The sequence below is a fragment of the Lissotriton vulgaris genome, chromosome 3_1 (genome assembly GCF_964263255.1).
Source record: "Lissotriton vulgaris chromosome 3_1, aLisVul1.2, whole genome shotgun sequence".
In the NCBI taxonomy this organism is placed as follows: domain Eukaryota; kingdom Metazoa; phylum Chordata; class Amphibia; order Caudata; family Salamandridae; genus Lissotriton; species Lissotriton vulgaris.
The window spans coordinates 625,888,959-625,912,673 of NC_141689.1; positions in this window are offsets into that span (position 1 = coordinate 625,888,959).

A 23,715-nucleotide genomic window follows, 5' to 3' on the forward strand; every position below is an offset into this window, starting at 1 on the left:
TTCCTGTCTCCAAGCCAGACAATTCATATTGTCTAGTTTTGGACTACAGACACCTTAATGCATGTTGCAAAACTTTTGCAGTACAAAATTCGCATAGTGCTGCACTAATGAACAACATAGTTAGGAAAAAATATAAAACGACATTAGACATATCTAATGGTTTCTTTTGTCAAAACATTGCACCAGAAAGCAGGTATTTGACCGCTTTCTCCGTAATGGGGTCTCAGAAAAATTTCTGTAGGCTCCCACAGGGGTTCAAGAACAGCCCAGGACTATTCTCAGCTACAGTAACAGAGTTACTACAAATATATGATGATGAGGCATTATCTTACGTAGATGATATCTATCTCACAGACGACGACTTGGAGACTCACTTGAAAAGAGTGAACACCATTATACTCGGGTTCGCAGCAGAAGGTTACAAATTCAACTTTAAAAAGTCCCGAATTGCCCATCTGACAGTATTATTTTTAGGATACGAATTATCAAGTGAAGGAAAAAGCCTAGCGGACAACTTCTTAGAGAAGTGCGCTGTACTCCAAGCTCCAAAAACGCTGAAGAATTTACAATCCATTCTAGGCTTTCTGAATTTCGGAAGAACTTACATTCTAAATTACGCGGAGAGGGTTAAACCTCTCTACGAACTAATTAAACCTGATTTTAAACAAATCACCAGGACTCAAAAACACACAGAAATTTTGAGATCACTGCAAACAGACATGTTAGCAAAAACAAAATTAGATACACGTGACAACACACGCGATCTTGTAATCCGAGTCATCCCAGGAAGATGCGGATTCACGTACCTGACCTCTAATGAGGGAGAAAAGGTACCAATTTCAATTAAATCTCACTTGTACACACAAGCAGAAAAAACATTCAGTCACACAGAAAAAATTGTGAAAGCAGTGCAAATTGCATTAGCCAATGAACGAGAACTAGCACACGGAAAACGGATTAATATCCTCACAGCAGAATCCGCCTTCGAGGCGCTATTCAGCCCAGTAAACCTGCCTACAGTGTCACTGGATCCGAAATGGATACAGAGTGTAGATTCGGAAGATGTGAAATACTATTTCGCCCCGCAATTCGAAGAACTGAATGATTTAGAATATGAAGACGAATATCCCACGCCAATCGAACTTCTGCCTCTCCCACAGTACGCCTGTATAATCTATACAGATAGATTTGTACAGCATTTCAACGTAGAGAGCAAATCCTACGATGCAGCCTGTGCGATTGTTAAAGGTCGTTGGCTGTGCGGTAAATTCAGACCGAAAGTAACAAAAACTGAATCAGTAAGAAACTGTTCGGCTCAGAGAGCTGTAATCAGATCTTTAAAGATGGCGCTTGAAAATGCAGAACGTGAATTCCCGACACTAATCGTGTGCGATTCTCATTTTTGCGTCAATTCTTACACTAATAAGTTGCAGAGCTGGATTGAAAACGATTACAAAGATGACACAGGTGCCACAATAAAGCATAAATTGCTCTGGAAACAGGGAGCTCTTTTTCAGAAAGAACTACAAAAGACTCACGTGATACACGCACAGAGTCTTCAACGTGATGGCGTTCACGTTGCAGGGAATTCATTGGCTAACACAGCCACAGCGGAAGCAACTAAACCGGCTTCCGTAGCCACAAAAAAGCGTGCAGAAAAATACATAGACGGGGAAACCATGCTGGCAGTAAAAACGTCCGTAAAAGGCGACTGTGCAGCACTACCAGTGAACTATCCACTCAATTATGCATACGTAATCAATGCAAACTCCGTTCCTTTTGCTCGAATCCCTGGAATGGGGGATAGGGTAATTCCAAACATGAACAGGAGAATATTTTTAATAGCAGACGCACACATGGGTTTGGGTCCTAGGCACAGAAAGATCAAGGAATCCCTGACTGAATTACAATCAGTATACTGGTGGCCGGGAATGAGTGTGCAACACCAAATTTTTTGCAAACAACTGTGAAAACTGCAACAGGGATCGCAGTAGTGAACTATGCTACCGGCTACCAATCAGAACCAGCGTAACGCTGTCTACATCCCATCCGGCGTCCTATTAATCATTAAGGCTAAACACACTTAAAAAATGTGGCCTCCAGCGCTCGGCTGACGCCAGAACGGTTATAAAAGATCTGCGAGTCTTTATCGGCACATACGCAATTGCCATGTTCCATTCTGACCAGGGTCCTGCTTTTAGCTCTCGAGCTTATAAGGAGGCCATGGCCAGCATGGGAGTTGGGTTGCGGTATTCTTGTCCGTCACACCCCGAAGGGAACAGTGTGGTAGAAAGAAAAAACTGGGACATAAAGCAATCTATAACAGCGAAGGTATTAGGTTCAGGCGCTGGGTGGGTCAAACATTTAATAAGTGTCCAAATCAGTCTTAATAATTTGCCAAGAAATTCTCTAAAAGGTTTCAGCCCATACAAACTATTGTTCGGAACTAGGATGAAAGTTCAGGACTTAGATAGTCAAGTATCAGTGGTACAAGATAAGAAAACAGACTTTGACATCAAAGATCGTTTGGCTGTTTTACAGAACTTGAATGAAACAAGAAAATCCTTAAGCAACATAAAGTTAAAGCAACAGCCAGCTACCACTGACGAGGCACCACAAGCAACAGCCCCAGCAAGGCCTGTCTGGATTCCAAAGATTGGGGATCTAGTCAGAGAAAAAAATCGGTGAAGAAGGAATTTGGGCCTTCTTACAGAAAAGCAGTACCTGTCTTGGCAATCACCGGAACAAGATCAGTAGTACTACCGCCCCTTGCTGGTAAAAAGGAGAACAGAGTTGTATCAATCGACCTGGTAAAACCACAAGCATGTGGCCTATAATCAACAGTAGGCCCAGTGGACTCCCAAGAAACAACAGAATACCCAAACTTGCAACAATCCAAGAGGTTCAAACTGAAAGACTAATCACATTCGATCAGCCTGCAGTGCACAGAGAGGGACTATGCAATAATGCCATGGAACTCGTGCCTCTTGAGACACAGATTGAAACAGTTCGTCAAGAAACACCAGTCTACAATGATGTGGCATCTGAATGTGCTACCGAAAGACAAATTGAAAGAACAATCCCAACAATTGACAGAACTGCCTCTGGTTATTTCATCGACTTCGACAACTTTTTCGAGGATCAAAGCAACCCCGAAGTGATGCCAGAAACAAAAAAGACTTTTAAAGAAAAAGCAACAGAACTCTTTCATCAACTGAAGGAAATCTACCTTATTTCTCCATGGTTAGAGTTCTGGTTTGGTCTAGGTGTATTTTTCCTCCTGCTTTGGCTCATCATGGTACTTTGTTTGGGAAAATTCATTGAGGGAAAATATAGTAAAATGGACACAGCAAGTCAGAACATCAACCTAGTCCTCAAACCACACAGATCGTCCCACGTGAAGAAAAGAGAACTGTCAACAGTAAATGTCACAGCCATTCCAATACCTGGTGGGGTAGTATGGTAGAAAACTGACTATGAGATCTATGGTCCGGTCGAGATCCTGAAGTATCCTCATCAACTGAAGGTCTCCTTAAGTGACTTTGTAAAACCAAGTACATTCTCTGATGATTGGGACTTTAACAGTATTAATGACATGATGTCTGATTTAGTAATGTCAGCTAGATTCACAGAACATGATTATTTACAAGGTTCGTCTAGTTATGAACAGATGTGCTGTTTTACACATTATGGCGATCATTATTTGCATAAATCTGCACAGTCTAGAAATGTTTTTAAGTATAACCAATGGGAACATTGTGCTACACCACCTAAAAGCAGTTCTAAAACATTCTTTGAGAAATTCAAGTACTTCTCAGGGTTTAACACCAGTGATGCAGAAACATTTTATTACAAACTGTTAGATAAAACAGGAATGAAAACAATGCCGACAAACACAAAATTGATATATTCAGAAGCATTTTATGAAAAAATGATGACATTTGGTTTTGATTATTGGAAAAATAACATTGAAACAAAAACCATTTGGGGTACAAAAGATTGGCAGGTACAAGGCCTAGAAGCACTATTCAGAACCTGCATGATACCAGAACAAATGATGTTTTTAAATGACACAATTCACCAAACATCCTGTCTTGGCCTAGCTAAGATCAAAGAGCTTAACAAACCGTCTATTCCAAAACCAATACCTGAAAATGCAACAACAGATATTGAGATAGACGTAACAAAAATTTTACATTTTAACAGAACACATCCTGATTGGAAAAAGTGGTTAATCTGGCCTACTGACACAAACAACTGTCAAGATAGATTCCTGAATAAAACACAGGGGTTAAAAATGACCAGACAAGACCCTAGATACTCCCAGAGACAACATCCAGGGATAGTGACAACATACAGTGTAGGGAAACTCTGCCTCGAATGGCTAGGATCATCCACACTGGCTGAAATTAAGCAACACTTGTCTTTACTTAAAGAGGGTGCTGATTTGCGCGATTTTATCAAGGGACCACGCAAACAGCGTCAAAAGCGTTTCATAGCGGCCAGCATATATGCTGCATACAACGAGGCTTGGAAAGTCACACAAATTGAAACAGCTGAAAAAATACGAGAAATTGATCGTATTAATTTGGAAAAATCACTTTCTGTAGTGGACAATGGGTTAATGACTCTGTCCTCCAGAATATATTCGTTGGACAATATTGTATCCTCTGCCTTTGATATAATAGACAGAGACTTGCTAATGTTACAGCATGGCCAGTCGCAATTGCTATTGTACAATTAGGCTGGACGCTGCAAAATCTTCGTTCAGGCTATGTGCCTTGGCGTTTAATCAACACAACGTCATTGTTTTCCATTTTTAACCTTACTGATAAACAAATCAGCTTGGCACAGAAAGGAGCAGACTATACAATCCTGAGCATCGAAAAACTTGAGAGATTACCATTGACAATGTCAGAGAGTCCTGCCATTGAATGGATAATACACGGGATTATCACAATTCCGATAACAACTTTCCGATTTAAAAAGTGCCTTGAATACATACCTACAGGCCAGTATGAACGATTAGGTAAAGGATATGTTAAGTCAGCATGGAAATTACCATACACACATTCATGCTATAGTGACAGCGACAAAAATGTATTTCTTAGTGGTGAAAACTGTAAACGTTCACTAAGCGGTATACTTTTGTGCCAGGGTATTAATTTATACGGAGCCTGTGAAGGTAATTCTAACAACCTTTCATGCCACCAGCTTGTCACACCTGCAACGCAGATAGAGCCTTTCTTTATGCAACTCGAGAATGGGAGTTACATTCTAAGAACGGATCACAGATGTTGTGGCCTTTTGCCAGGGAAAGCGTATCTCGTAAGCGTAACTTCCATGGTCAAATGCTGTATGCAAGCATTGTTCCCGAGCGGCCCTGGAGACATAGAGACTCCCATCTGGCCTCGTCTGCATTTCTCTTCTATACGAATTGATACTTTAAGCAAAATGAAGTCTGTGCTTTTGCAGACAACAGTGCCCATCACGTCATCAAGAGACGTATGATCTCCTAGTTGCAAGGACAGCTACTGAGGTTCATGACCTTTTATCAACAAATTGCCCCGTACATTTCGTAGAAATGTTGAGCCAACTTCTTAACATGTCTAGTGCCACAGGCATCCCAGGCATATTTAAGACGATTTTTACGGGACTGCTAACACCATTTCAAGCAATTCTGGGAATCGTTCCAAATTTTGTCCACTCTGTTTTTGGCGGCATACCCCTATTTTTGGGACTTGCAGCAGGGATTTTATTTTTGACCCTCCTGCTCCGATATGGCAAGCCACAGCTCAGACATGACTCCTATGGGAATGGAAGAAACAATCCTAGCAATCCGCTACCGGGACAGAATAACTAGAGTCCTTGGATTGGCCAGTCTGAGAGATCTGAACATGACCTGCTTCCTTTCATTCAGACCGATATGGCAAAATTGCATATTACCTGTACTTCGATGTATGCTATGCGGAGATGAGTGCGTGTTGGACACCTGTCTTGCACTTCCATCAGCAGTACCAATGGATATCGATACTTTGCTAAGTCCGATAACGGCTCACACATTGTGTTGTTCCCAGCGGCTACCAATCCTGATGACGGCATTCGTTGAGACTCCTGTACTACGACTAGGTGGTAACAGTGGAGCGAGAGACAAAAGCAACATCACCCAGGTACGATCTTCTGTGAGCATTGCTGATCCAGCCTTTGATGACAGCAATCATTCTCACACCTGCCAAGTTACAGCACTATCGAATTTGGTCGAACTGTCACCTGATTTTGTAGACCAATTCTTTGAGAGCCTGTCTGATATGATGTTCTCACCCGAACAGAAACAATAACTTTATAGAAGCATTCCGACACACAGCGTTCCCATGAACTCTGAATTCGGCCTTCAGTTTTGAACAACAAAAACTGCTAAAAGCGTTGGAACTCTATTTTCCCCGTTCAAGCAATAATTCTTTTGAATTGAACACTTTTTAATATTCACCTTTTTTTGGCACGAAAAAATTATTTGCTTAAAGTAGAACTATTCATAGAGAACAGAAGCTTCTACTTCTTTTTTTAGATACATCTAGATACATAATAACTTTACACCAGCCTCTAGCACATTTTACTGCAATGCATTTATATGTGATGAAATTATCTCGCCCTTCTTTTCTGTATTCAGAGATATTTCATGTGTAATTCTTTTTGCAAAATCGTTCATTTATTTCATATGCTATAATTTTGAATGATTTCTATACTTCAAAAACGTACAGTACCTACATTTTCACGTATTAGAAATACGCCTATTTCAAATGCATATATGTATTTTGGGGTGGGCAATGTTACACATGCATCTTATTGCTCTAATTTTAGTAATTTGATGGACATGAATTCGTGGAGTGGGTGTTGCGTTCTAATCTAGGACCCTGATCGATACTGTGACCTTATGCCCCTATACGGCTATAATCCCCTTATACCCCTATATTGGCATAACCGATCAAATACAATATTCAGAAACTCGTCTCTGGCCTCACACGAACAGAGCCACATTTCAGAATCGCTTCCTCTGCCACTTCCTTTGCAGCTAATTAGTGCAATGACATAGCAGAAGTTACTATCTAAGATTCCTAGATTAACACTCCGAGTTCTTCAACAAGATAAAAACTCAGCAACCTGGGAAAGCCCCGCTTGCTATGTTTTGATTAGTAATAGAACTCTAATGAGCACTGATAGACGATCACTTCCTAGTGACATCTTTATTGACGTCTTATGTCCAAAAACTTACGTCAAACAAGGCACCTTTCAGGTATAAATATTACCAACGTTGCCTTAAGCAAACGCTGCTGTTTCGCTGAAGCTGAAGCTGCTGTTTTCGCTGAAGTTGCTGCTGTTATGCTGATGATACCATAGCTGCTATTGCTACTGCTATCGCTGCTAACGAGCGAACGATGGTGTGGTGAACTTAGGAGCTGAACAGCCGTCCCCCTGCAAGAGCCCAGCAGATGCAAGCTGCCCACGGACACTGCCCCTCCTCCTCCTCGACGCGCTAAGAGAGACGCTGTCTTTTCTACGGCAGAGAAATCCAGCTCTGGCGTTTCCAGCCTACCCTTGCGGGTGACTGGGATATTGAGCCCCTGAAGGAGATACCAGACCTCCATCATTCTATTCCAGAGGTATGGTGTTGACTAAACCCTTAGAGAGAATTCTTGAAGCAAACCTTGGCAAAACCAACTTAACTTAAAGCTACTTACTTACTCCCCTCCCAAGTATTAGGCTTAGCTCAGGTACACTGGGGTAGGCGTAGTTAGAAGCACCAGTTGAGTATTTTAACCTAATGTATATATGAATGTATATATGTTTTATTCATTTTAAACCATTGTATGGCTAAGAAACCATATCAATGCTTTTACAGTATTTCGCAATACTCATCTTACTGTACGTACTTTTTATAATAACAAGTCTTGAAATTGTGGCAATTCATTTCTCTTGTACGAGAAGAAAGACTGTTCAATAAATGTTACCCTTTATTGAAAACGCCGTCTCTCTATTCTCTACATATTGTGAAAGTAATCTGCACAACCACTGACTGAGTAAAATAACTGTCTATTGTTCACACGACTCTAGAGATTGACTCTTATCTGAGGAGCAAAGTTGTCATGTTGCACGGTTGTTGGAAAACTGAATCCCTTCTTGTCTGTACCAGGGAAGCTGATCACTTCCTATTCAGAGAAGAAAGTTTCCAGTGACCTCTGAGCTAGTTGGTAACAGACCCAATTAAGTTTAGCATAGTCAGTGGAGGCCTGGAAGATCCGCACTTCTACGTCGATACTACTGTTTATGTTATTCCAATGCGCAGGGCCTATTGGGAAAATAGGAACTACACTACAACAGAAAAAATATATATGCAAGAAAATGGGCAGTAGCTCAAGCACCTGCATTATATAAGAATCATGTAGGATTGGATGAGGACTCTCCTCCTCACAAAATCCAGTTAAAATGTCAACCTACTGCACAAAGGCAGTATCCCATTAAGCAAGAAGCTAAAAAACAGGTCAGGGAGATTTTAGATCAACTTGAATACCAAGGGGTGATTGAAACATGCACCTCTCAAATGAACAATCCTTTGTTTGCTGTCTCCAAACCAGACGATTCATATAGTCTAGTCTTGGACTACAGACACCTTAACTCATGTTGCAAAACATTTGCGATACAAAATTCGCACAGTGCGGCACTAATGAATAACATAGTTCGCAAAAAATACAAAACAACATTAGACCTTTCTAATGGATTATTTTGTCAAAATATTGCACCGGAAAGCAGGTACTTGACCGCTTTCTCAATAATGGGGTCACAGAAAAATTTCTGTAGACTCCCACAGGGATTCAAGAATAGCCCAGGATTATTCTCAGCCAGAGTAACAGAGTTACTACAAATGTATGATGATGAGGCATTATCTTATGTAGATGACATCTATCTTACAGACGACGACTTGGATACTCACTTGAAAAGAGTGAACACCATAATACTTGGGTTCGCAGCAGAGGGTTACAAATTCAACTTTAAAAAGTCACAAATTGCCCATCTAACGGTCCTGTTTTTAGGATACGAATCATCAAGTGAAGGCAAAAGCCTAGCAGACAACTTCTTAGAGAAGTGCGCTGTACTCCAAGCACCAAAAACGGTGAAGAACTTACAATCGATTCTAGGCTTCCTGAATTTCGGAAGAACTTACATTCTAAATTATGCAGAGAGGGTTAAACCTCTCTACGAATTAATAAAACCTGATTTTAAACCAATCAACAGGACTCAGAAACACAGAGAAATTTTGAGATCACTGCAAACAGACATGTTAGCTAAAACAAAATTAGAAACACGTGACAATAAACGCAACATTGTAATCTGAGTCATCCCAGGAAGATGCGGATTCACGTACCTGACCTCTAATGAGGGAGAAACGGTACCAATAGCATACAAATCACACTTGTACACAAAAGCTGAAATAAAATTCAGTTAAACGGAAAAAATTCTAACTGCGGTTGAGACTGCTGTAGCAAAAGAAAGGGCCCCAGAACAAGGTAAACGAATAATAATCGTTACACCTATACCAGCCCTAGAAGCGGTAACAAAAGCGAGCATTCCAAATGCTAAAGCTCTGCATCCGAGATGGATCCAATGGGTTAATTCTCTTGCTGCAACAGACGTAGTATATGAATTTGATCCTAATCTGAAAACACAAGAATTTTTACAATATGAATATGAATGTCCTCTGCCAACCGAAATCCTGCCTTAGAACACTACGGATGTATAATATATACAGACGGATCAGCACAACCCGCAGTTGGGGGTAAACAAGCTTACAGTGCTGCGTGCGCGATTGTTAAAGGTCGTTGGCACAAAGGAAAATTTAGACCACTGGTCACTAAAACGCAATCTCTAGGAGATTGTACCGCTCAGCGAGCTGAACTACTAGCTTTTAAGATGTCGCTTGAAAATACCGATCGCGAATTCCCCACACTTATAGTGTGCGATTCATATTATTGCATTCAATCTTATAATGAATACTTGCAGAATTGGGTTGAAAACGGGTTCAAAGATGCAAAAGGTGGCACAATCAAGCATGAAATGCTTTGGGAACAAGTAGTTCTTTTGCAGAAAGAACTACAAAAGACTCACGTGATACACACTCTGAGTCATCAACGTGATGGCGTTCACGTTGCGGGGAATTCATTGGCTGATGAAGCCGCAAAGGCAGCTGTGCAAACGGCTTCCGTAGCTGCTATCACCCGGTCAAAAACGAAAATAGACAGCGATATACTACAAGCTGTCAGTGCGTCAGTAAAAGATAATAGAAAAACACTCCCAAAAGGCTTTCCAGAAAAGTACACATACATAACCGATACGAATAATGTTCATTTTGCTCGAATCCCTGGAGTGGGGGATAGAGTAATTCCAAACATGGAACACAGGTTAGGACTAATTACAGCGGCACACGAAGGGCTTGCTTCTGCACATGCTGGTGTTTCCGCCACAATATCATTATTAAAACAGAGATATTGGTGGCCGCGCATGAGAATACAAACTAAGAAATATGTGCTAGAATGCGAAATATGCCAAAGAATGAAAGTATCAACAGTGAAACGACCGGCGCAGACACCCCTTCTAATCTCAGATAAACCATTGGCATGTGTTTACCTGGACCACTGTGGTCCCTTACAAAGGGATGGTAACTATAAATATATCATGGTCGCAGTGGATTCATGTACGAGATTCATTTGGATGTGGCCCCAGCGCTCGGCTGACGCCAGAACTGTTATAAAAGATTTGCAAGTCTTTATCGGCACATACGCAATTGCCATGCTTCCTTCATTCTGACCAGGGTCCTGTTCTTAGCTCTCGAGCTTATAAGGAGGCCATGACCAGCATGGGAATTGGATTGCGGTACTCTTGTCCCTTCCATCCTGAGGGAAACGGGGTTGTGGAAAGAAAAAACCGAGACATAAAGCAATCTATAACGGCAAAGGTATTAGGTTTGGGTGATGGGTGGGTCCAGTATTTAATAAGTGTCCAACGTAGTCTTAATAATCTGCCAAGAAATTCTCTAAAAGGTTTCAGCCCGTACGAACTATTGTTCGGAACTAGAATGTATGTTCAGGACTTCGATAGTCATGCTTCAGTGGTAGAAGATAAGAAAAAATGCTTTGACATCAAAGATCGTTTGGCTGTTTTACAGGACTTAAATGAAACAAGAAAAGCCCTGAGCAACATAAAACTAAAACAGCAGCCAACAACCACTGAAGACACACCACCTGTCCCAGCAAGACCTGTCTGGATTCAAAAAATTGGGGAACTGGTCAGAGAGAAAATATCGGTGAAGAAGGAATTTGGGCCTTCTTACAGAAAAGCAGTACCTGTCTTTGCAATCAACGGAACAAGATCAGTTGTACTACCGCCCCTTGCTGGTAAAAAGGAGAACCGAGTTGTATCCATCGACCTGGTAAAACCACAATCATGTGGCCAATAATAAGTAGTAGGCCCAGTGGACTCCCAAGAAATAGCAGAAAACCAAAATTTTCTACAATCCAAGAGGTTCAAACTGAGAGACTAATCACATTTGATAAACCTGCAGTGAATAAAAAAGGACTATGCAACAACAATGCCATGGAACTTGTGCCTCTTGAAACCCAAATTGAAACAGTTCGTCAAGAAACACCAGTCTACAATGATGTAGCATCAGAATGTGCTAATGAAAGGCAAATTGAAAAAACAATTCCAACAATTGACAGAACTGCATCTGGCTACTTCATCAATTTCGATAACTTTTCTGAAGATCAAAGCGACCCTGAAGTAACGCCAGCAACAAAGACTTTTAAAGACAAAGCAACAGAACTCTTTCATTAACTCCAAGAAGCATATCTAAATGCACCATTGAATGAATATTGGATTGTATTAGGGGTACTCCTACTCCTACTCTGCCTAATTTTAGTTCTAATTTTAGGAAGATTTATTACAGTACAATGGACACAGCAAGTCAGAACATCAACTTAGTTCTGAAGCCACACAAGTCATCTCACATCGAGAAAAGAGAACTATCATCAGTGAATGTCACAGCCATTCCAATACCCGGCGGGGTAGTTTGGGACAAAACAGATTACGAAATATATGGACCGGTCGAACTCTTGAAATATCCTCATCAGTTTAAGGTTTCATTAAGTGACTTTGTAAAACCAAGAACATTCTCTGATGATTGGGACTTTGAAAGCATAAATGATATGATGTCAGATTTAGTATTGTCAGCAAAATTTACAGAACATGTTTATTTACAAGGTTCATCAAATTATGAACAGATGTATTGCTATACCCGCTATGCAGACCACTAGTTGCATAAATCTGCTCAACCTAGAAATGTTTTTAAATATAATCAATGGGAACATTGTGCAACTCCACCTAGAAGCAGTTCGAAAACATTTTATGAGAAATTTCCATACTTCTCAGGGTTTAACACAAGTGATGCTGAAACATTCTATTACAAACTGTTAGATAAAACAGGGACAAAAAACATGCTGACAAATACCAAACTGATTTATTCTGAAACATTTTATGAAAAAATGATTACATTTGGTTTTGATTTCTGGAAAAACAACATTGAAACAAAAACCATCTGGGGTACAAAAGAATGGCAGGTACAAGGCCTAGAAGCATTATTTCGAGCCAGCATGATTCCAGAACAAATAATGTTCTTGAATGACACCATTCAACAAACTACATGTTTTGGCCTAGCCAAAATCAAAGACTTAAACAAACTGTCTATTCCAAAGCCAATACCTGATAACACCACAACAGATATTGAGATAGACGTATCCCAAATTTTACTTCAAAATAGAACACATCCTGATTGGAAAAAGTGGTTAATCTGGTCAACAGACACAAATAAATGTCAAGATAGATTCCTGAACAAAACACAGGGGTTAAAAATGACCAGACCAGACCCTAGATACTCCCAGAGACAACATCTAGGGATAGTAACAACATACAGTGTAGGGAAACTATGCCTTGAATGGCTACAAACATCCACACTGGCAGAAATTAAGCAACACTTGTCTTTACTTAAAGATGGTGCTGACTTGCGCGGTTTCATAATGTGACCACGCAAACAGCGTCAAAAATGTTTCATAGTGGCCAGTATATACGCTGCTTACAACGAGGCATGGAAAGTGACTCAAATTGAGACAGCAGAGAAAATACGAGAAATTGATCATATTAATTTGGAAAAATCACTTTCTGTTGTGGACAATGGGTTAATGACTCTGTCCTCCAGAATATATTCACTGGACAGTATTGTATCATCTGCTATAGATATAATAGATCAGGACTTGCTAATGTTACAACATGGTCATTCCCAATTACGTTCTATTGTACAGCTAGGCTGGACGTTGCAAAATCTGCGTTCAGGCTATGTGCCTTCGCGTTTAATCAACACAACATCATTGTTCTCTATCTTTAACCTTACTGATAAACAAATCAGTTTGGCACAGAAGGGGGCAGACTATACAATTCTGAGCATTGAAAAACTTGAGAGATTACCATTGACAATGTCAGAAAGACCTGTCATTGAATGGATAATACACAGAATAATCACAATTCCGATAACAACTTTCCAATTTTAAAAATGCCAAGAGTATATACCAGCAGGCCAGTATGAAAGGTTGGGTAAAGGGTACATTAAGTCATCATGGAAATTACCTTATACACACACATGTTATAGTGACAAAAACCAGAATGTATTTCTTAGTGGTAATAATTGTAAACAATCACTAAGCGGTATACTTCTGTGCCAAGGTATTAATTTACATGGGGCCTGTGAGGGGACTTCAAATAACCTTTCATGCCACCAGCACGGCACACCTGCAACACAGATAGAGCCATTCTTTAGACAACTTTCTAACGGGAGTTATGTTCTAGTAACGGACCACAGCTGTTGTGGCATGGTGCCAGGGAAAGCATATCTCGTAAGCGTTAGTTCCATGGTCACTTGCTGTATGCAAGCATTGTATCCAAACGGCCCTGGAGACTCAGAGGCGACGATTTGGCCTCCGTTGAATATCTCTTCTATACAAATTGATACTTTAAGCAGAATGAAGTCTGTGCTTTTACAGGCAACAGTGCCCATCACGTCATCAAAAGAAACGTATGGGGGCGTGTCCAAGATGGCGGCGTGATCGGACGCAGGTTCCCAAGTCTCCCTGCCCGATCCCGCCGATTGCCGAATTTAATGCCCGAATCTCCCCTAAAAAGAAGCCAAAAGCGCTGAGAAGGGTGCACGACGACTGAGGGGGCCCCCGAAACCATGTTGTGGGTCTGTTCGCCCTGTGGAGGAATGAATCGGAGCGGGACGCTGCACTGCCGCCCGCACTGGCGGCCACACTGAAGAGCTAACGCTCGCTGCAGGTGACGGCGAAGATAACCCAGCCAGCGGACGACGTGGAGGACGGGGCTGGAGGAGCGAGACCCAGCTGCGGCTCCCGCACTGCGGACCCCCACTGCAACATTTCGCCTCCTTTGCGGTCCAGCCGGGGGTCGAGTGGACCCCGGCGGGGAACTGTGAAATTGAGGCCCCGGCTTCGGGCCTGTGACCCGGACCCTCACAGCGCTCGGCGCGGCCACCCTGCCCACCCCCAACGGACCTGGGGGAGACCCTGCTCGGGGAACACGAGACGGCACTGCCCCGCCCCCGCATGAAGCGCCGCCGCGTTCCGAAGCGGCCCTGCAGCCACGCAACACTGGGCCGCGTCTGGCGGTAAAACAGCGCTGGGCAGGCGACCCGGGCCTGCCGCGTGGAGCCGCTCCTTGAACCAACGAAGACAGAGGTGAGGGGACTAGGGGTGGTGGTGGATACGCTGGGCAGCTCGGGGGCATGATCGAGCCCCCGGTGTAGGACTGCTGCAAAGCCTTGAGTAACATCACACCTTGGGCCTGGGGTGCCACTGGGGATTTACTGCTGCGGGGCAATTGAGACTATGGGGCATTGGAGACCGTGGCCATTAATCCCGCTACACAACACAGGCAGCCACCTGGCTGGAAATGGTGGGACTGCAGCAGCTGAGCCGACTTTTCAGCGCTTCCTGCGGGCCTGTGGGCAGTTGACGGCGTCCACAACCTTGACATAATAGACACAAGGGGTGAGCTCCCTACACCTGCGAGACTGCCCCCCCCGGAGACACGCTATAGACCTGCACCACCCCCAAGTGCCCCAGGGACCCGCCATCCGCTCACCACAGGGGAAGCCCACAAAATAGCGGCACAGAGAGGATCCCAAACGCTTCCTGAACTGCTGGCCAAGTCCCAGCCCAAACCCAGCAAAGATCCCCCCCTCCCCGGTAACCACCAAATTACCGCCAACCCCAACGGAAGACCAGGTACCAATTACTAGGTCTTTCCTAGAAACTTTATTTAACTCACTCAGGGAGGACTTCCGATCCTTGAAGCAGGAAGTGGCCGGGGAGGTCTGAGAGCTCCGGCGCGATGTGGAGGGCCTTGGAGAACGTGTGGTTGCCGTTGAGGAGGCAGACCAGACCAGAAGCAGCAAAACTGAGCAACTCCAGCAGGAAATCCTGCGCCTCACTGACCAGCAGCTTGACCTCCAGGCCCATGCGGAGGACCTTGAGAACCGTTCCCGCCGCAATAACATACGGGTACGGGGGGTCCCTCAAAAAGAAGAGGGGACTGCTATCACTGGCTACCTGCAGTCCCTCTTCAAGAGCATATTGGGGGAACCTGCGGACTTTGCCATTCGCATCGACAGGGCCCACAGGGTCGGATTGCCTCGTCGGGCCCCAGCCCCGCCACCGGACATTTTGGCCTTCCTCCCAGATTTCCCCCTTAAGGAGAGGATTCTCTGAGAGGCTCGACGAGCCCAGCCCCTTCAGTTCCAGGGCCACCCCATCGCGCTATACCACGATCTCTCCTCTATCACTCTTCAAAAGAGGAAGGAATTTAAACAAGTGACGGACTTCCTTAGGCAGAAAGAGATCCCCTACTCATGGGGGCACCCATTTCGGATAATATTCAAGTGGAATGGACGGCTACATCAGCTGCGGTCACTCGAAGACACCTGTGCACTCCTGGGCCTTGACCAAGTCGATACTGAACCAGTGTTAAGAAACTCACAAGGAACATCTAGAGGGGGCTGGCAGACTGTGAATTACAAACGATCACCACCCCACTGCCTTAAACCAGACGCCTCTGTCATCATCCGAGAGCGCGAGACTGCAGTGGCGGAGGTAGCCAAAGAAACCTCTTCTCCAGAGTGATAGACACTTTTACAGGGGAGATTCCATTTTGCACTTGCTCTGCCCACGCGATGGGTGGGCCGTGCGGGGGGACCGGAGAGGCCGCCGTCGGAGATGACCCCTTCAGTATTCCTTACCACGGCCCTGTATGGACTAACAGGACTGGGACTATGCATTTCTTGGGAGTTGGGGCTGGGAGGGGGGAGTTTGGGATGGGGGGTAGTTTTAGAGCCTCCGCTCACTTTGTTCTTCGCTTACATAAGCAACGATGCAGACAATGGTGGCTTTGGGTTGTTTTGGGGGGGCTAGTTGGGTTGTGGGGGGTTCAAGGGTGGGGACCAGTGTGCCAGTTCGATTCAATCATTTGTGAGGATGACACGTCACTGCTGAGCCGCTTCCGAGAATTGTCACTCACTTGCGTACAGGGTCTAGAAGTGGGTCTGCGGGGTTGCCGGGAGGGACACGGTTTGAGAATTGCCCCACTATTGTTTGTAACATACGAGACACCTACTCTGAGATATGCCATAAATACACTACACCATGCCTGACATTACCCTTAAGATATTGACCCTCAACGTGAAGGGGCTGAATAACCCCATTAAGAGACGGGCTATTATTTCTTACTTGGAACATTCTGGGGCAGATATCTGCTTACTACAAGAGACCCACCTTTTGCAGAAAGACTGGCATAGAATGCGCTCCCGCGCCTTCCCACAACAGCTCTTCTCCTCTCTCCCAACGAAAACTGCTGGAGTTGCGATCTTAATATCTAGAAGTTTCCAGGGAAGGGTGGGAAACAAGGTGGGGGAAATCAAGGGTCGCCTCTTGGTGCATACATTCCAGCTAGGTGACACATATCTTACGATTGGCTCCCTTTATTCCCCGAACACGGGACAAGAAGCCTTCCTAAAAGGCGCGATCTCGGAGGCGCTTCAAGCCCCACACGCACCCCTACTCTTGGGCGGGGATCTCAACATTGTTATGGACACGCATGCTGACAGATCGGGACACCGTTCCGGAGAGACTGGTGCTCTCTCGCCCAATAGTCGTGAATGGCTAAAAGATAGGGATTTGGTAGATCTCTGGAGGGCCAAACACCCAAACACATCGCAGTTCTCATTTTACTCGCATGTGCACCACACATATGCCAGACTTGATCACTTCATAGGCTCTTCTGAATTACTTAAAAATCTTGAAGAGGTCACCATAGTGCCGGCAGCCATCTCTGACCATGACGCAGTGGAATTGTCACTCACACTTCTCGCGGCCCACCGCCCCCGGGGCCCGTGGCGCCTCCGCGAAACTTTACTGCAACGGCCAGACGTCACTAAACGAATTAGCGAGTGCATCACTGACTACTTGGCCACCAACGATACGCCGGGAATCTCCATGACAGCTCTCTGGGGCGCCCTGAAGTTGGTCACTCGGGGTGAACTCATTGCCATAGCAGCAGCTGAGGCCAAAGACCACTAGAGTAAAAGAAGTGACCTCACGGCGCGCGTAGCAGAGCTGGAACGGGTCCATAGCCGCACCTGCGCTCCACGCGTTTAGAGGCAGTTAAAGGCAGCACGGGCCCAGCTAGCTAGCCTAGACACAGATAGAGCAGAATTTGCGGCTCTACATCTTCGGCATACTTATTATGTCGGAGGCAATAGAACAGGCCGCTTACTCGCCAGCGCTCTGAAGGCCAAGACCCAACGTGCTAAGATCAATGGTCTCGTGGGCGACAACGGGGCGGTGCTCACTGACGACACTCAGGTAGCCGAGGCGTTCCGTTCATACTACGCTTCGCTATATGGTGAGGAGGAGACTTCCTCCGAGGACATCGGGGCCTACTTGGCTGCGACAACTCTCACCGAAATCTCCAAAGATAACGCGGAGGCCCTGGATGCCCCTATCCGCCAGGATGAAGTTCTGGCAGCTATATCCCGTTTGCCTCCACTCAAATCCCCGGGGCCTGATGGCTTTTCGGCGGGATTTTATAAACTCTTTAGCCGGCAGTTGGCCCCAGTGCTCACCCGCCTCTTAAATTCTTTCGAGGGACTGGGCGCCATCCCTCCGGACATGCTGGCCGCAGAAGTGGTGGTGCTGCCAAAACCCGGTAAGAAACCCACACACTGCTCCGCCTTCCGCCCTATCTCATTACTGAATCTTGACTTAAAGCTCTTTACAGGCATCCATGCCGCGCGCCTTGGCCCTTGCCTTCCCGGACTTTTGGAACCCGACCAATCTGGCTTTGTACCAAATAGACAGTGCAGCGACAACACCAAAAGGGTACTTCATCTCATCGATAAGTCGCATTTTCAAGCCTCGTACTCCGCGTTGCTTGCTATCGACGCGGAGAAGGCATTTGATCGCATGAATTGGACTTACTTACAACAAGTCCTGCGTCGCTTTGGCCTGGGCGACCGCTTCTGCTCCCGGATAGCAAGCTGTTACCATCATCCGCAAGCTAGGGTCCGCCTGGGAGGATTGCGCTCGAACCCATTCGAAATTCAGCGCGGCACCAGGCAGGGGTGTCCCCTCTCCCCCCTTCTCTTCGCCATGTATATAGAGCCGTTTGCGCAGAAGGTCCGAGATAACCCAAGAATTAAGGGTGTCAATTTCGGGCACGAACCCCATACCATTAGTTTATATGCGGATGACGTCATAGTTGACCTTGACCAACCTAATAGCTCCATACCCGCCTTTATGGAGGAGCTTGCCTCATTCGGCTCCGTTTCAGGGTTCCGAATTAACATAGATAAGTCCTTGATACTGCCTCTGGGCAAAAATGCATGCCCACACGCCCCTGCCATTGGTCAAGGGAGCGGTCTTCAGCTATCTACCCAGGTACCGTACTTGGGGATTACCCGGACTTCTTCAACGGAATTAACGGTGTCGACTAATTATACCACTCTCACCACCCAGATCCGGACGGATCTGGCGCAGTGGTCCAAACAGCCCCTTTCCCTGCTGGGGAGGGTAGCGGCGGTGAAATTGTCTATCCTGCCTCGTGTCCTATATCTCTTTCAGACCGTCCCGGTTATGCCCCCTTTGAAGGACTTACAGGACGCCCTGCTTAACTTTGTTTGGGAAGGGAAACAGGCAACAGTCCACAAACAGCTGGCGTACAAGAGCATGGACGAGGGCGGCCTTGGAGTCCCCAACCTGTTACGATATTTCCAGGCGTCTCAACTCCGCTACCTGGTGGAATGGTACAGAACTGAGTCGGAGAAAGGGCTATGGCACAGACGCCGCTTTGGAGGATTCCATTCCTCGCTCGGCAACACAGACCACGATACATGTTGAGGTCTCCTATCACGCGCACGACCATACATGTATGGGATAGGGTGGCACTCAAACACGGCTTAACAACCTTTCCCTCCCCCTTTACTCCCATATTGGACAACCCAGATTTCCCTACAGGCAATGGCGCAGGCATATTCCCCCAGTGGCGGGGCACGACATGCCGTGCCGCAGGCGACCTTTTTGATCCGCGGGGATTTCTTCCTTTCACAGATATCAAACAGGGGTATAACATAGAGAACCCTCACCTTTTCCAATACCTTCAACTTCGACATTGGCTCACGGACCCGGACACCGCTGCACTAGTAGGTCGCCCCATGTCGACCTTTGAAAAATGGTTACTTACTAAGGACTCGGATAAACACCTTATCTCAGAACTCTACAAAATGCTCACACCACCACACACCTTGGATAAAACACCAAGTCAGAAGCGCTGGGAGGCTGAACTGGGTAGGGCCTTGATATCTAAAGAATGGGGCTCCGTCTACTATAGGGCTACACACACCACACGTAATACAAGGGCGAGAGAAACAGCAGTTTTATTGCACTGCAGGTCATTTGCTTCCACGATGTCGTAATATCTCTTTGGCATATCTGTCTCATTCTACTACTCAATTTTAGGGAAGACATGCTTGTCTGTCCCGTCCGCTGTATATGCCTCTTGCCTATACAACATGCAGAGATGTCTCTGTTTATGCCTGCTGAAAAACCCAATAAAATACATTTGAAACTAAAAGAAACTAATGATCTTCAAGTTGCAAGGACAACGGCAGAGATACATACACTTTTGTCAACTAATTGCCCCGTGCATTTCGTAGAAATGCTTAGCCAAATCCTAAATATGTCAGATGCCAGTGGTATCGCAAATGTATTTAAGACAATTTTTTCGGGACTGTTAACACCCTTCGAAGCAGTCCTGGGCATCTTTCCCAATTTTGTCCATTCGGTTTTTGGTGGCCTACCACTACTTTTGGGACTCATAGCAGGAATCTTATTTTTGACTCTTCTGCTCCGATATGGCAAGCCAAAACGCAGACATGACTCCAGCAACAATGGAAGAAACGATCCTAGCAATACGCTACCGGGAACGCATAACTAAAGTCCTTGGATTAGCCCGGCTAAGAGATCTGAATATGACCTGGTTTCTTTCATTCAGACCTATTTGGCAGAACTGCATCTTACCTGTGCTTCGATGTATGCTATGCGGAGAAGAATGCGTGTTAGACACCTGTCTTACACTACAATCAGCAGTACCAATGGATATCGATACCTTGCTAAGTCCTGTAACGGCTCATGCATCGTGTTGTCCCCAGCGGTTACCAATCCTGATGACGGCATTCGTTGAGACTTCTCCACTACGATTAGGTGGTGGCAGTGAAGCAAGAAATGAGAGCAACATCACCCAGGTACGACCTTCCGTGAGCATTGCTGATCCCGAAATCGATGATAGCAATCATTCTCACGACTGCCCAGTTACAGCATTATCATCCTAGGTCGAACTTTCACCTGAAGCTGTAGACTGTTTTTTTGCACATCTATCTGAAATCATGTTCTCCCCTGAACCAAAAGAATAACTTTTAAGCAAACCGGCACAGCGTTCCCATGAACTCTGAATTCGGCCTTCAGCTTTGAAAAACAAAAGCTACTGAAAACATTTGGAACTATTTTTTCCCCTGAAAACGAAATTATTTTTTCCAAATTCCAAAATATTTACCTTTTTATCGGCACACGTACTCTGCTTACAGTAGAACTATTCATAAAGAACAGAGCTTCTATTTTGGCGAAATCTAGAGACAATATGTTACCGTAGCCTCTAGCACACTCACAAGCAATTTCATTTATATGTGATGAAATAGTCTTGACCTTCTTTTCTGTAATTAAGAAACATTTCATGTGTAATTTTCGCAAATCGTTCAGCTAAAGATATATGCAATTTTTTTGAATGATTACACTGCTTAAAAACGTGCAGTACCTATAACGTTCCGTGTATTTTGCATACACCATTTCGAATGCAAAATGTATTTTGGGGTGGGTTGGAATACACATGCATCTTTATTGCTTAGTTTTTAGTAATTGATGGACATAAAACCGTGGAGTGGGTGATGTTTTTTATCTAGGAACCCGATTCAATATTGTGACTTTATGCCCCTATACGGCTATAATCAATAATATCCCTATAATGGCATAATAATCAGATCCATATTTCAGTAAATCGCCCTTGCAGTCCAAGGCACGTCAAAAGCTACTTCCTTGGATTCCTAGAGAGCACACCGAGTTCTTTCGACACACCAAACCTCCAGCAACCTGGGAAAGCCCCGCTTGCTTTGTTTTGATTTGTAATAGAACTCCTGCGAGCACTGTAAGAACGGCCAGTTCTTAGTGACATCTTTATTGACGTCTTATGTCCAAACCTTACGTCAAACTCGGCACCTTTCAGGTATAAATATACCAACGTTGCCTTAAGCAAACACACGGTGGTGATTCTGGAGCAGAGCAGCTAATCTACTCCTCGAGAGCCTAGCAGAAGCGAGAAGCCCACGGACGCTGCCCCTCCTCTTTGACGCGCTGAGAAAGATGCTGTCTTTTCTCCTGCCGAGAAAATCCAGCTCCGGCGTTTCCAGCCTACCCTTGCGGGTGACTGGGATATCGAGTCCTGAGAGAGAGATACCAGACCTCCTACATTCTATTCCCAAGGTACAGTGCTGACTAAACCCTTAGAGAGAATTCTTGAACAGATCCTTGGCAACAAACCTACTTAACTTAAACTGCTACTTACTTACTCCTTCCCACGTATTAGGCTTAGGTCAGGTACACCGGGGCAGGCTTAGTTTAGAAGCAATAGTTGAGCACGTTAGCCTATGTATATATGTATATATATTTTATCCATTTTAAAGTGGCTTATGGCTAAGAAACCATATCAATGCTTTTACAGTATTATTTCATAATACTCCTTTTACTGTACGTACTTTACTTTACATTAAGTATTGCAATTGTGGCAATTCATTTCTCTTGCATGAGAAGGAAGACTGCTCAATAAATAATATCTTTCATTGAAAACGTCCATCTCTCTATTCTCTGCACCCTGGTGTAACTAAGTATGCACAACTGACTGAGTGAAATAGCTGTCTATTGTTTCACACGACTCTAGAGATTGACTTTTATTCTGAGGGAGCAAAGTTGTCATGTTTATGCGGTTGTCGGAAGCTGAATCCCTTCTTGTCTGAGCCAGGGAAGCTGATCACTTCCTATTCATTCAAGAAAGTTTCCAGTGACCTCTGAGCTAGCTGGCGCAAACCTAAATTAAGTCTAACATAGTCAGTAGAGACCTAGAAGATCTCAGTCCTACGTCTAAACTGCTGTTTATGTTATTCCAATGCGCAGGGCCTATAGGGAAAATAGGAACTACACTACAGCAGTCCACGGAGCAGATCAGGCACCAGCAGCGGTCACCCGGGCAGCACCGGACCCCACAGAGACCTCGCCAACCCACAGGGGGTCCAGGACCATGGAGCCCATGCTGCGGTCACCAGCAGAAGAACCCCGGGCGTCCGGGGGGTGCCACCCAATCCGATGGCCGACACGCCTCCCAGCGGCCACAGCCACAGACGTCTCCGCCCTGCTCCGAGCCGGGATGCGGCAGACGGCAGGCCCAGCCGGGCTGAGGAAGAGGGGTCTCCGCACCAGAGGCGCCGGGAGTGGGCAGGCGAAGTTGTGGAAGCCCCGCTAGGAGGGGGCACTCGTCGTCCCTCGTCATCTCTCAGGGTCCAGAGGCCAGGAGAGGCAGGAGGCCGATCAAGCCCCGGGGCCGCAAAGAGGGCCCCAGGCAGCCGCCATTTTGGGGGAAGGTACGCCCGCTGCACCAATGAAAAGGACAGTCTCCTGAGTCGGCAAGATGTCAGCAGCGGCTCCCCATGCAGCGCTGGTCTCAGCAGGGACCCCAGCAGCCTCCTTGAGGGCGAGTAGTACGCTGATGGCAGTGGATTATAGCGCGGATGATGGAGGGGTCCGGAGCACTCTTAGAGTGCAACCGCCATCTTAATGCGCTGGGCCACGCCCCCTCTGCCACAGTCTTAGTTTATGTAACAGTCTAAGTTTCAATACATGTTCCTTGAAAGGATCCTTTGGGCCCTGACTGAAACTCGAAACACCAACAATT